Here is a 14579-nt window from a genome sequence, read left to right on the forward strand (position 1 = left end):
TCTTTTCACTCAACAAAGTGGCAGGAAAAATCATTCTAAATGGATTTAAATCAATTGTGGAAAACCAACTTACCCCCTATCATTTTGGATTAAAAAATAATAATTAAACTATTGCCCAACTTAGTAGGGATTGCAACCCTACTCTGGAGTAGGACAAGATAAAATCACGTGACTTGTGATTAGAATTTTGCATTCGCTGTAACCGTATTCACCATTCTTCATTATATTTCAATGTTAGATTATTTCTCTCTTTAAACTATTAAATTTTAAAGTTTATTTAAGCCATGGATCACTTTTGCTGTGCAGTTGGATGCATAGAAAATTCTTCTAAGGATAGTTTGTATCATTTCATGTACAATAAACATATCCATTTTAAATGAAATTAAAATTATATTACTTGGAAAACACTCAATGATTTCGATGCTATAACTGAATAATATATCATAGTTTGGTTTAGTTATTGTATTTAATTTAGTTAACTTATTATTAAGCTCCATTTAAACTGATATAACTATGTTATATTGTGCTACTTGCTTTATTTTATTCTCGAATGTGTTGCATGTGATTTTTTTTCGCCAATAGAAGTGTGTATATATATAAACATTATAGACCGATTAACAATTGTGTAATTATTTTAATGCAAATAAAGTTCCGTATTACTTCCAATATGTAGCACCTTTTTTTTTATCATAAATATTCGAATTATGTTATACCATGAAGGATATTAAATCATCATTGTGAATGAAATAGTCAAATTGAAACGTATATTTTATTGAGAATATTATATAGTAAAATTTCATAAATGTTCAAATTATCATTGCATGTGTTTATAAATTTTAAATAATATCTGAAAAGAAACTAGTGGATATTGTAAAGATAACAAAATATTAAAGAAAGAAATGCTATCTTTACAGATAAAAATTTTGTCTGAATGTCGACATTTATTAATAACTTACGGTATGCGCGTACCCTAAAATCACAGTTTTGGTAGGAATTTGAATTTCTTTATTATTTTGTATTGAAGTCAACACATTTAAGAGATTACAAAATTGATCTCTTTTGCGGTAGTTAGAAGCAAAGTTACTGGCAAAATTGTAAACCAGATGTGAATTTTTTTAACTGATACTAAGCCATAGAAATATTAAAAAGGTGTCTGAATATCAATTTGAGTTCTTACGCTGAAGAATTGTCAAAATATAACTCTAGTTTACCTTATTTTATTTTAAAATTACCTTTTTTACGTTATAATTCATCTCTAAATTTTGAAAAGCAATTTTTGTGTGGCATGTTTACTTTATAGGACAATTTTCTTTACCGATGCTCCGCCAAAAGAAAAACTTACATTAAAATCCTTTTTTTTTTAAGTCTTAAGTCACTTTTATAATCTGTTTTTATAAAAGTAATTTTTTATCTATTTGAGATAATGATAGAAAGTATTTGAACATGTAATATAAAATTAAAAGGCATTTTTAGGTAAATAAAAGAATTAAAATTTGTACTTAATGAATAAAATCCAGCCCTTTAATATTAATAAAAAATTAAAGTAAAAAAGTAAACATAATATAAATCAACATATTCGGTTACTGATGTTATGAAAAAGAAACTATCATTTGCGAAATCACTGTGTTTAATTTTCGAAAAACGATAATCTCAAAACAAGAAGAAGGAAAAAAAAAAAAAAAAAACTTTTTTAGGAAATGCTATGTCGACCAGACCCAATGTTGGGAAGCAAAAGGTTGCACGACAATATTTGAGTACGCCAAGATTTGCGATATGGCAGCAAAAAAAGGTATTCTTACTCTAAGATTCCTCACATATTGGGTGCGCTTGTTTCGAGAAGAAATGAGCGCCTGGTTACCTTCATTTATATCTCAGATCTATGGTCTAGATACTGGAGCAAAACCGTTTGGCAAAGTATAGACTAATGGACTCATATATAAGCTCATCCAGATGGGAGTTCCGGAAGCCCTCACTAAGCTGCTTGCAACATATCTTATCAACAGACAATATCAAATAAAAATGGGGAAAGCACTTTTCAAATCCTTACCTATTCAAACTGATGTAGTCCAGGCTTGTTGCTCCATAGAAAATTATTTGTCTTAATACTTTCTCGTATGCAAAGTATAAATAGAAAAGGTGTTGTACTTTTCCAAAAAAAAAAAAGAAAAAATTTAACTCGAGATTTTGATTAATCTCAATATTTTAAAACCTCTCTGAGTTTGGAAAATACATTCTTGGCATTATATCTGTTTGTTTGTCTATGACAAATAAACTCAAAAACGCTTTTAGCTTGATGGATGAAATTATGTATATGATTACCCTAAATGTATAGATGTTCATCTTATTTTGTGTCTGTCTAGCCGGATGCACAAATATAAGTTAACATGATAATGACGAAATGAAGATGTTAAAATTCGGTTCAAAGATTTAACATCCAAGTTATAGATATCTATCAAATTTAGAAAAAAAAAATCAGTCAAGGAGTTGACTGTTAGTGTGATTTTCATTTTAAACACAACGACTTAAATAAATCAAATTTGGTATATGATTTTGAGACAACAGTTGTAGTTTCTATCAAATTTTGGTTTCGATCGGTTTGAAAAAAAAAAAAAATTTGTCTGAAGCACAAATAAAATTTTTGGCTACTATTAACCGCCTACGGGGATAAATTGTGAAAAATCGCCAAGGATCAAACGATAGATTCAGTTAAAATTGCTAAATTCACGCCAAGGATCAATATTTTGTAATTATTGTTCACCAATGCCATGTACGTTTTAGGGAGACCAGCAGATTACTATTTTTATGTCTAGATGGAAAAGGATAAAACGGAAACAAGACGGGAAAAAAAAGAAAGAAAAAAAAAAGCGAAAATTCGATAAAATGTTTAGATATTTGACCAGACGCGGAAGCTGCCTGTTTCTGTTATCAGGGGCAACCTGAAGTGTTTTCGTTTTGAACATCTACATTAACTGATCGATATTATTCATTAATCTTCTAAGAGAAGTTGGTTAAAAATGTTGTTTTGTTGGACATTTTCAATGAGCTAAGTAAGTAGATTGAAATGCTTAAATTTTTTTCTGATCGAAGTTTTTAACATTTTATGTGTAGTGAATGTTTTTGTAAAATATTAAATAAATCACAGGCGATTTTAAAAAATATTACAGTTAGAATTTAATGATTATTTTACTCATTGCCATATAAAGAAGTATTCCCAGTAGTATTCTTGATGCAGTTGATAAAGCATGAAACTGTTAATGGATGTTTGTTAGCTATTCAATGCTGGCTAAAGTAAACTAAGCACATTGTTATTTTTGAGTTATAAAATTATTATTTTTCAGTTATTAAATATCTACACTACTCTGGCTCTTTCTTATAAAATTCTAGATTAGAATATACGTTAACATTTTGAAGGGCGGTAGGATGACGCTTATCCCATCAATTTTAAGAATTTTTTTTAATTAATTTGTTCTTGTCATTTTATCGCAAAAAATTATTTTGATGAATATCCGGATGTTTCATATATTTTTCAAAAAAAAAAAAAAAATAGCTGATAATTAATTAGAAAATTTTAAAAATGATTTTAAATCGACCCCTTTTCAAACTATGAAATTCTTTTCACTTTCTTGTCTACTAAGTATAGAGAAAATATAGCCGTGTTTCAACGACCCGTGAATCTTCAGGCGAGGCACTTTCCCCTGTTTCCCCTCTCTTGTCTAGTTTACCGACAAATTGTCGGTAAACTGGACAAACATCAAAGCACCCCAGTAAACCGCAAGAGAGGGTAAAGGGGAGGACACATGCCTCGTCTGCAGGCGCACAGGTCGTAGGAACGCGGCTTATTATAACCCTCAAAAAATTCGAATTCCATGGTTTGAGCTCCCCGAGTTCGACAAACACATTTTTGGCATTATGTCTGTCTGTCTGTCACAAAGACAACTTCAAAACGCGTTAAGCTAGACGGATGAAATTTGGTATATGGTCTATACACCATATTTGTAAATTCTATTAAACTCTTAGCAAAATCCCTTCAGTAGCAATCTGTCAATTCGAATATAAGTTAGCGCGATAACTACAGAATGAAGAGAGCTAGTTAGATAAAATTTGGTGCACAGATTTAACATCTTCTCTGTAAATACCGTTCAAACTTGGAATTAAATTCAGGAAAAGCTTTACTGTTTGTCAGCACTTTCATAAGCATTTTCACGAACTCAATTTTGTCTGTAATTTCACAAATATATGAAACTTGATATGTTATTTTGTGTCTTCAAATTGTCATTCTGTGCCAAATTTTGGTTTCAATAAATTGGAAAAAGTGTCTAAAAACAAATTCGATTTTTGGGTACTATTTAACCGTATGCCAGGGATTAATCGCTAAAAATCGCATGTTGTTGTCCCGTCTAGACAATTACTTGCCATGGACCTAATAGCATTTTTCAGCCTTTCTACGCATGCGCTACTTACTGGCCGAGTCTAAAACCGGCATTAGTTGAGCAGGGAGAAAATAAATATTTAACAAATGATTTGTCTTCTTCAAGAATATTAAAAAATATATCAATCAAATCTAGATTTGTATTCAATACAAATGTTATAGTATATAAAATTTTGAATTAAGTCTTGTAAGTTTCATTTTCATCGGATTAAATTTCGGCAGCTTAGGGAATGAGTTGACGGATAATTTTGATGAGAATGCCCTTGAATGTGGTCGAATATTAAAAATTTCAACTTTTTCACTTTATATCTAAAAGATTTCTAAATTCATATTTGTCAAAGATTTAATGAATTTTAGATATATTCTTTTCTATTATAAACCAATAATATAATAACAGATAACTCTTTAATTATGATAAAGTTGAATGTTTGTGTGTATGCCTGTCTGTGTGGTGATGCATGAACAAGCTACATTGTTTTTCTAGAAATACCAAATTTTGCATATATATTCTTTGGAAGGTGAGAATGTGCACCTCAGAATTTTTTTTTTGAAATTTTAATTAATTAAAAATTAATATTTTCTGAAACTCCAAGTTCTCAATTGTCTTAAAATAATGATTTTCAGGATTTCATAACTCTGTTAGATTTTGCCACAAAAGACAATTTTTTTTTAAATTTAAAAATTATTGTGAAGAATATTTCATTGAATGTGATTCCCTACAATCGAAAGTCTGCATAAAATTTAGACTTCAGAATTATTTCAGACGCGTTTTTATGACTGAAACAAAATAAAACCTTATTATTTATCTCTAAAAACTGAATTCAAGGATGAATCAAGGACATATTTGTTGACTAATTCTTTATGATTATGTAAACTATGAAAGTTATTCTATAGTGCATACAAAACTTCAATGCTGAATGATTCTGCTTTCTATACTTATATATTTAAAAACATGTTTTGTTTCAGCAAGAAAAAAAAAGTATTAATTGTTGTTTAATGACTTCCGTTTCAATTTAAAGTTCAAATTTTATGATAGCTGACAGAAAGTATAACGATACCACAATGCAATGAAAAGAACAACTAAGGCTTCTGTAATAGCATGAGTTAGAAAAATTTATCTATTTAAATTATTCTATCAAAATTTGCAACTAAAAAATATTTTGCTGAAGAAGCTATTAAAAGACCAAATTACATAAGATATTGAAAAAATTTAGGGAGCATTAATCTCTGCGAAACAGCTGGTGGCCAAAGGCGGCTAATTTTGAATAAAAATGTTTAGCTTTATCAAAAAAGTTTTTGTATTAGTTAAAGTTTAATTACTTCCATTTTTCTAAATTAATTTTTAGCTGAGATGACAAAAACTATGTAAATTCTTAACACATTAATAAAAAAAAAAATGTAAACATTTTAAAATAGTACGAATATCATGTTTATAAAAATTTGAAGTTTAAATATATATTTTGCTGATGAAATCATTGAGAGGAAATTACATTCGATTTTTAATTGAAAAGCTTAGCAAGCATTAATACCGGCGAATCAGCCAAGTCACCAAGACAACTAGTCATTATGAAAATTGTTTTCTAGTTTTAGATAACTTGATTCCCCCCCCCCCCTCTCGAGCTCTGATTTCAATTTTTGTTTCAGTTTGAACCTTCGATTGACTCAGAGGCCGCGGTGGCCTGGTGATAAGGTTCCGGCTTCGAAACCCGAGAGTTTCAGGTTCGAGACCCGTTTCCATCGAATAATCGTCGTGTAACCGGGTATGGTGCTCGTTAAATCCGTCGGAGCCAAACGTCCGTCCACTGGTTTGGGGTTGAAGTTTGGAAAAAGGGGTGACAGTTCAAGTGTCGTCCCCGATCTGCAACTGCTTTTCAAAATTACGAGATCCATCCCAAAATAGCCGTGGTGTTACTTTAAAACGGGGCATTAATATAACTGAACTAAACTTTGATTGATTTAATAATTGATATTATGACAGCAATTTTAAATTTATACTGTATAATCTTTAAATCCATACATGATGAGATTTTTAGATAATGTTTGAGGGAGACAAATTTCAGCTCTGTATACAAAATCAGAAAAAATTCAGAAATAAAACTTTCCGAAAGTTTATGCTTGTGAGACATACAAGGCTAATCTAATTTAACTTTTACTATTTATGTTGCATTCTTTTAAGATGGTTTTCTAATTGACTTCATTATTTTATCATTATTATTTTTGAAGTTGAACGATCACAAGAAAAAGATCAAGTTCTTAATTAGGGATAACACACTGTATCATTCATAATTCATAAATATAACGTCATAACAATTTTGCTTTTTTATTTCTCTTTTGAAATAATTGAATGTTTCACACATTAATCCAAAGTATATTACTATGATACGAAAAATGTCCATAAGTTTTTCACTTTACTTTTAAGTGGTGAGCGAAGTGGAGTATTGCGGATCTGCATTCCTGTATTCAGACTTATTTTGTAACCCATATATATTTTTCTCACGTTCAGAATTAAAAAAAAAAAAAATTTTAAAAAAAATAAGAAGAAGAACAAAAATTAGAATACACATTAACTTGAAATTCCATACATCACTAACTATTTTTAAATTAATTAAGAAATTTGCTTAATTTTCAGTTCTCTATTATTCAATTTCATAATAAATTAAGCTAATCCAAAGAACCAGCAAAAAGAAATTTGCCATTTATTTTATGCACTGAATAAAAATTCGAATCAATTTCCTCTTTAGGTACTATTCCTAAAATACAATTAGCGCATTTAGAACTGAAAAAAACATATTTATTGAACAAACATAAAAACAAATGATTTTATAAAAATTCCTTTTGAACACAAAATATTCTTATAATTTTCTTTCATATTTCTATGCATTAGTTGATTATGAATGGCATCAATTTGAAATACAAAGGAATACCATCTTCTAAAACGTATCTTTAAAAATAAAAAGAAAAAACGATTCCTATAGAACAATTGTTCTGATTCCTAACTTTGGACTTAAAATCTGATGATGACAATACCACTCATTTGACATATTTTAAAAAAAATCATTTTTTCACCTTCTACGATTTAATTTTTCAACGTCATATAATTTTAATCTCTTAACAGTTTTTTGTAATTATCACCAAAAAAGTACCAATTCATTTTAATTAAGAATATTTTCCAAAATGTATTTATTTATTTTCATTTCAAATTACATAACGCAACATAACAAACACGATAAATTTCATTCTAGAATATGATCTTGTTATTTAAAATTAATTTTAGCATAGAATTGATTATAGTAATCTATTGCTATAACTAATGTTTTTCTATTTAGCTAACTTTTTTAATAATATTTCTGTTATTATTATTAGAGATAAAAGATATCATTATTAAATAATGAAGACTCCATTTCTTTTATCGATAACTTATAATGAGAATTTACATTAGATTTTTTTTTTAAAAAAAGAACTCTTTTTTCAGATATTTCGATGACGGAAAATAAATGAAAAGCCAATAATGTATGCAATTACAGTTTTCAGTTATTAAACATCTGTTATATATAACATCTAACATATTATTAAACATCTGTTTCCTTAAAAATATATTATACTAAATATTTTTGGACGGAATTTTCTTAGAGGTTATCAATAACATTGAAAGGAAATAAATTTTCGTTTAGATCTCTTGAGTCACTTTAGATGGCGCAAGCGCAGAAAGGCCGTACGATTTGTGATACGCGTACTACAATTCTGTGATGTTTGTGCAATTTAAAGTGATCTTCTAGAACATGCGCAGTGTAGCTATATGCGTCATTTGGCCTTCATATCGGGAGAGTTTACAACGACATAAGTCAAATAGAAATACTTTCATTAAAAATTAAATCTAATTTGTTCTAAGAACAGAAAAAAAGTGAACGGACCCTCATTTTTCCTTCTCAAATGACGGATTATCTGCAAAGAACAACAATGACCATAAAACCGTAAGTTATATTTTTAAAGTACCATGAACATGTAGTTAGATATTGTTTAGAAACATATCTTTTAGATATATTTTTCGTAGAAGAAACTTCTATTCTTTATAAGCCTTAAAATGGCTAATCTGGGTCTGTCTAGGTTTAAGAATTATTCCCGCTTGCTAAAGTTGAATTAATTTGGAGCGATTTCTCGCAAAATGTAATCATGCTAATTGTTTATTGCAACCATAAAAACCATTTATTACCATTTCTTACGGCAATTCTTGATGACAGACTTTCGATGTGCATTTTAACGATTGGCACGAGTTTGTTTTGTTTGACGTGAAACCGGACACTAATACTGATTCTTGACCTATATATTTATTTTGACAGCAATCTGTCAAGTGTAATGTCGGGAAGTATATGGAGAATAGAAGAACCCGATCTAATGAAAATGAAACAAATGATAAAACTTGAATTTATAGTATTATAATTTAATCAAAATTCGGCTAAACATTGAAAAGCTAATCAAGGTAAGTTTAGTACCACATGCTAATATACTAATTGAATTCGATAAAAAAAAACAAAAAAAAAAAAACACTTTCGATTTTTGTCTATCCATACGTTTGCTTGAAAAGTGTTAAAACTAGCTCATGATTAGTGATTTAGTCATTGATTGCTTGTGATTTTCATCAAAAGATTCACCTGTGTAGCATGTTCATACTTACTTGCTTTTGAGTAGAATTTTAAGAAATGTTTGTTAATTTATCAGAAATATGGTCACAATCTGCATTTCTCCTCATTATATATATATTTAACTGAAAATTCTCATTCTCAGGATATCTAAAAACAAACAAAAAAAATCATGCAGCTTTTAAAGTAATATTGATCCAGGTTTTAAAATTAATACTTTCATATCACTGAAACATAAATTTAGTATGATACTTGTTTATCCAAGAGGGAAGGAGTTTGAAAATAGTTAATTTATTTGTTACTTGAATATTTTTTCATAATTTCTCAAGAGAAGGTTAAACTAAACTGTTAACGTCATAAGATGTGTGTAAGATTTTTTAAACTTGGAAATTTATTTAGTTTTGAAAATTCTGCTCAAAAACTGTATTTTCTTATATATATAACTATTAACTAATCCAAATGTATTGTTTCTAAAGTATTTTAAAAATGCATCTTGAGCAAGTTTTAAAATAATAGTTTCATATTGAAACAAATGAGTTTTTTTTTTTTTTATCATCAAATCATAGTTAAGTTATTCTCGCTGGTTCTCTCATGATAAACCTACTTATTTGCATGTAATTTTTATTCTTCCTGGATTTAATTCTACTTTTAGATGAAAATTTGAAACTTTAAATATTTTTAATTAATATATATATTTACATACCTGAACACATTTCTTAGTGCATGTCCCCTGCATAGTACTTTCCTAGATTTGCTGATTTTCTGAACAGACATGCATCATTTGTTTTTAACCATGTCTCATTTTGAGTTAGAGTAATTGATTTATTATCCTAACTTAGTTTCATTGCTTATACTTTTTTGTTTGCCTTATACTTGGGTATGATACTTCCATACAGTTGTGTTAAGATGTCACATAACTACACAAACATCAACATTTCAATATCAATATACAATTTAATTACAAGTGAGAGTACTATAATCACAATCCTATTGTGTATCATATAATGCTTATAAATGTATTTATTAATGCCTTTAGAATTTACCGGCAGGTATTTAAGACCTGCTAAGACATTAAAGTTTATAATAGATAGGAGTTCCCATTTATTAGCTTTTTCATACCTTTTATTTTAAGGATTTTAGATCTGATTAGAGTTTATATAGTGAAATTCTCTGCAGTGGTCATAAAAATTCTGTTTTAGACCATTATAAAATGTACTATTCTGGATAAGTTTTATTAATGAAAACTTATTTTAAAGACAGTAAATATATTTGAAAGTGAATGCCCCTATTTTCAGTGTTTATTCCTTTCAATCATAAAGCACAAATATTCAAATATAAATTTTAGGAGGGATAACTGTTGTTGATATTTTATTTATATATTTTGTCACATACATATTTATCTACTTAAGAAAAATCTGGAATTCTAATTTCTTGTAAAAATAAGTTAGAGGCTATGATATGCAATTATAATTTTTTTTTTTTTTTTTTTTTTTTTTTTTTACATATGATAAAGTAGTTTAAAGTTATTACTGATTCTGCATCTCATGAAACATCAGTCCTATCTTCATAAGGTAAAGGTTTTTATCTTCATTATACTAACTAGCCTTTACTACTCCTTGATCAGAAATGATAGGAGGATTAGAAAGCTATTGTATTATTAATATGCAGTTAAACTGGGCTATCTAGTCTCATTTGACTTAAATAATTTGATACTCTAATAATGAGTCCCAGTATCACTATATGTAATTGATTATTTTTCTTTTTGTTTGATGAATTCTATAGAAATTTTGCAGGAAAACTTCATTTGTTATTGATGATGTAAGTTCAAAATGTGTAGCTCTGATCTCTAAAATTACAGCATCTTTGATTCTATTTTCTGGAAGTAAGGCAGTGAGCTTGGTTGCATTTCTTTTAGCGTGTCTTAAGTAAATAACATTTTAATAATATTAATCAAACTGTTGTTCCTCGCATTCAAAAGTCCCATAATCAAGTAGAATATTCCATTAATAGATTTTTGGCTATTTAATGACAAGATAGTAAAATTATTGGATTCTTGAATTCTGAATCCTTCCAATATATTATTTTTGTCTCCATTTTCGTAATTCTTTCCTCTTCTTTTTAAGTTGCTGAAGAATTTAGTTTATTTCTATTGATTTAAGACTAAAATATTCATTTAATAATTCATAGATCTGATAATTTTATTTCTTTATGCTTTAATTTACTTCTAAATAAAAATGTGGATCTGTCCATAAGATTTTATAATAACTCTAAAATTGTAATATTACTAATTCAAATTATATCTTTTTTGCTTTGTTTATATTGCTGCAGCAATTACAACAGCAGGTGGATGATTTTTTTTTTCATTTCATCTATGATTGTTGAAAATAGATTTTATAAGAGGCCAGTTTTCTTCTATATTTTGAAGTTATGTGGGTTCTTCCCATTTACTGTACGAGAGCTGGTGAGTAGATAAAGGGATTTTTACAAATACAATATGCAGGTCTTTCCATGCGTTATTACATCATTAGTGAAGCATATTTTGTATTTTCTAGCAGTGATAATATGTTAATATTCTCAAATAATAATTGGTCATTGTATTTGCTCCATCTTATACCTCATCATAACTTTTGATTGTTTTTATTTCATCATTAGATGAAAACAACAAAATGATCTTCAAACACAAAAAATGATCTTCTAGCAACCCTAATGCTACTTTTTATAATGGTTGAGTTGTACATGCACTACAACCATTTTATGAAAAATGTTAAATTAAAAATAATAAAAAATATCTATTAAAATTTTACTTTATTTACTACTAATAAGAAATTTCAATGTTATTTTTAATGTGGATATAAACAGAAAATATTTATTCTTTTGCAATTTTTAACTGCTGGCATTCGCTTTAAGAAATCGTCTAGTTCTTACTTTTAAGAAATCATCTGAATTTTTACTTTAAAAATCTTCTGCAATGGAATTCCTTGCAGTTCTTATAATTCTTTTTGTGCTTTGACTGCTCCCTTGATAATTCATTATGTCGCTAATTGTTCAAGAATGGATATCTGGTGAATAAGATGGCAGGAAGTATTTTGAATCTGCGGAATGGATGAAGGGTGAGTGGAATTTTTTTTGTCTTTTATGAGTTGATCAAGTTGATAAAAGCATGCTTGTTTGAAATTTTGCATGGAGAATTTTTGATTGCTTCTTCCACCCTTCTTTCTTTTCTTTTGATTATGTACTGTTCCTGTTATCCACACAGTCCTTATGTTCAATGTTTTAGTGAATCTACTAGGTTCCTGCTAGTAAAGTCATAGGGTGTTTTTTTTTTTTTTTTAAGTTAAAAAATCCTGCCCGGTGCCTTCTTCAGATGTCAAAGGCATCATATGCTCTAAATTTTGCTCTCTACGCAACAGATTGCCACAGCCAGTTTGAAAAACTTATTTCAAAATTTTTAAGATAAATAGCAATAGTGATCCCAAAGGTTTAAAAAAAAAAAAAAAATCTGATGAAACAATGCTTATTAGTAAAGATCATAATTTTAATGCAGAAAGTGGTAACCATAACTGTTTTGTGTAAGTGTTTATTTATTTTGTCCCCTATCTTTATTGGCAACTTGGCATCCTTGGCGCAACAAGGGACGCACTAAACTACCCTTTTACCGCTTTATTTCTTAAGAAAATTATCCATAACTCTTTTCATTTACTTTGCAAATCCAACTTTAAACAGAATATTATTGGCTTTTTTTATTGAATAATAGAAGTTTTCAATGAATAAAAATGTTCAATTAATCAATTTTTTAAAGACTTTTTTTACCATTTATCTGGGACATAATTTTTTTTTCCTTCTCATACTCTAAGTAAAAAAGCTAATAAACTTACTAGCTCAAAATTTATCTTGTGCAATTCATTTTTTTATTATGAGATATTAGTTTTACCTGTCAATCAAAAGAATACTTTCTTTCAAGATTTGATTTTGCATTCATTTTTCATTAATATAGTAACTATTTATTGTTGCATTGCTTGAAAAATATGATTATTTATACCTTTATTATTAAGTAAGTGCAATAGTGATATATTTAGTAAACTTGTATTATACATCTAGTGGCCAGTGCGGTTAATTGGTTATTAATAATAATTGATAATCATTCATTCTGATTAAACTTTTAATCTTTAAAACTTTAAAATAAGTTTTTATGAATATGCGACAACCACTATTTATAACAAAAGATTCAACAAATTCATCTTAACTGAGCTGACTACTTAAACATGCATAGGGTATTCAAAAAAATGGAACAAAAGATTATTTTTCTAAATTTTGCTCCTACATATACTTTAAATTACAAAGTTTTGTTAAATAAAGTTGGGCATTGTATGAAAACTCTTGTCTTCTGTAGAAATTGATAAGAGCAGTTAAAATTTAAATTTTATTTTGCCACCATATTGTAAATTAGTAAAATATTTTTTCTTTTATTCATCTATGCATTCAAAGTATTGTATATCTTCCCATAAAACTAGCAGGGATTGGCTTATTTTTAAATTTAGATGATGACATTTATTTCAAAAATATGAAGTTATTGAATATAGAAAAATTGCTGCATGCAAATATTTGTCCAGTTTTGAATGAAAGTTGTTAATTATTCATTTGTAGTGTTGCATATTTCAACAAATTCAACTTTGACTTCACAAAGAGAAGAGAAAGTGAGTTTTTAAGATATTTCAAATAAATAGTTTTCCCAAGGATCCATGCCTGGTTTCTTCTGGTTTTCTATTATAAAATCTCTTAATGATACACTGAAAACCATGTCGCCTATTTTAATGCACAAAACAATTTTAGTATGGTTGATAAACCGAAACATATCAAGAAATGCTTTTCTGGTGACCTTACTGAAGTTTCGTCTGCTGATCAGGCCGGCAAAATTATGCAATTACAAAACATCTCAAGTCATGAACTTCAGTCTCCTCACATAATTGTCTGGACATTTCAAGTGGCATTATCCCTCAAAGATATTTGCAAAGCAATTCTGAACCTTCAATATTAAAAACTTGAAACCCCAAAATGTCGGTGCAGTGGAAAAAATTAAAATTAAATAAGATGAAAAGATCCTCCCAATAATGCACATTAAATTAACAAGTAATCAGTATGTCATTCCCAAATCAATTAAGATTACATATGGCAATTGTCCAGTTTGACCTGTAATTCCAAATCTGTTACATTGCTGTAAATGTCAGAAATTTGTCATACTGTACAAAATTGCTTTGGTAAGCAGACATTTGTTTAGTGCTCAGAAATTGGTTATAGCAGTAAAATATGTTCAGCATTGTCTATAAAGTGCTTTAATTGTAATGTCAGTCATTCTGCTTTCTCTAAAACCTGTCTGTGTTAGATTCTAGAGCTAGAAATTCAAAATGTCAGAATAACTCATAATATACTATTTGTCAAAGCCTGTAAAAGAATCACCAGTAAAATTCCAATAAATGGTTAATCTTATTCATCTGCTCTTAAAACTTCCATCAGAT

The 14579-nt window shown here is 28.3% G+C and overlaps 2 protein-coding genes across 3 annotated transcripts in view; both read left to right on the forward strand.

The window, feature by feature from the left end:
- The first annotated feature begins 2914 nt into the window (after window positions 1-2914).
- LOC129971115 (uncharacterized) overlaps window positions 2915-14579 on the forward strand; it is a 28360-nt gene continuing 16695 nt past the window's right edge. Inside the window, exon 1 of one of the 2 annotated variants that reach the window (XM_056084601.1) lies at window positions 2915-3047. The gene's annotated coding sequence lies outside the window, so the exon portion shown is untranslated. Of the gene's footprint in view, window positions 3048-8170; window positions 8401-14579 lie in introns of those variants that run through there. The other variant, XM_056084600.1, reaches the window with a different exon arrangement.
- The window catches only part of LOC129971116 (homeobox protein AKR-like), a 40459-nt gene continuing 34438 nt past the window's right edge, over window positions 8559-14579 (forward strand). The window contains exon 1 of the mRNA XM_056084604.1: window positions 8559-8906. The gene's annotated coding sequence lies outside the window, so the exon portion shown is untranslated. The remainder of the gene's footprint in view (window positions 8907-14579) is intronic.

This window comes from Argiope bruennichi, chromosome 6 (assembly GCF_947563725.1).
Source record: "Argiope bruennichi chromosome 6, qqArgBrue1.1, whole genome shotgun sequence".
Lineage (NCBI taxonomy): Eukaryota > Metazoa > Arthropoda > Arachnida > Araneae > Araneidae > Argiope > Argiope bruennichi.